At 36.0% G+C, this 1,039-nt stretch overlaps 1 long non-coding RNA gene across 1 annotated transcript; it reads left to right on the top strand.

Moving 5' to 3' along the window:
* Positions 1–218: 218 nt before the first annotated feature.
* LOC131226299 (uncharacterized) lies at positions 219–826 on the top strand. Its single transcript, XR_009161710.1, has 3 exons — positions 219–464; positions 537–603; positions 749–826. It is a non-coding gene; the product is annotated as an uncharacterized LOC131226299 (long non-coding RNA).
* Positions 827–1,039: the final 213 nt, after the last annotated feature.

The following is a 1,039-nucleotide window of genomic DNA, read 5'->3' as shown; positions in this document are numbered from 1 at the left end:
ATTGTTCATCCCACTTCAATTCATCAAACATCACTAAAATCTTGTGTTTCCCCAACATAACCCACCCATATCTAGTATAAAATGAGTTTTTAAGCTTTCTCTATGGTTGAAATGAAGGACCAAGTGAAAAAACTAGAGTAAAGCTGTCTATTTTATTTTTTTTTCCTTCCTTTCTTGATATGTGCCCTTTATGGTTAAATTGGTGCTGATACGGGGTGTATTAGTCCCCTACTTTTGAAACAGACTGGTTCACCCTCATATTACGCAACAAGTGTTAGTATCGCAAGAAGCTCCTTTGATTTCTTTCTTGAATAGTAAAGCTCCTTAGAACTTTAATTAGTGTTTACTGTAGAAGTAACTGTTATCTTTGATATTCAACAAGATAAATGTTTTTACTTTACAGGATCCTCAGGTGGTGACTGGCTCTCATGACACAACCATTAAGTTTTGGGATCTTAGAGGTGGTAAGTATGGGTTCTAGAGGTTGATTTGTTTCCACAAATTCTTCTCTAAGGCAGTTTGATGCCTACCTGCAGGGAAATCAATGCTAACCCTCACCCATCATAAGAAATCTGTTCGAGCAATGGCACAACATCCTACAGAGTATGAGTCTGAACTCTTCTGTTTGCAATATTTTAGAGTGCCTTTTCTTTGAAGTTATGTTGATTTATGCTGGTTGAATTACTTATTTGTGTGTTTTGATTTTGTGGCTTCTTCCTGAAATCAACCTCATCTGTCTTTTTATCAGGAACAGTTTTGCATCTGCATTAGCAGACAACATAAAGAAATTCAACCTTCCTCGAGGAGAGTTTCTGCATAATATGCTGTAAGTGTCCACCAAACTGGATGAGTTTTGTCCCTTTGGGAAATCCTTGTTCATGTCTTTGCTTTTGGACCCTGTGAGCTCTTAAATGATATTCATTGTTTTCAATAATTTAGTGATTGATCATTCCCTCGTTGGTTTCTTGATTGTTTGAAAGAAGCATAAAGCGAATATTGAAAAGAAAATGTAGAAAACTACCAAAAGCTAGTTTGTTTT

Source organism: Magnolia sinica, chromosome 14, assembly GCF_029962835.1.
Source record: "Magnolia sinica isolate HGM2019 chromosome 14, MsV1, whole genome shotgun sequence".
Lineage (NCBI taxonomy): Eukaryota > Viridiplantae > Streptophyta > Magnoliopsida > Magnoliales > Magnoliaceae > Magnolia > Magnolia sinica.
Note: the sequence above shows the minus strand (reverse complement) of the source record. Positions and strands in the feature narration are given on the sequence as shown.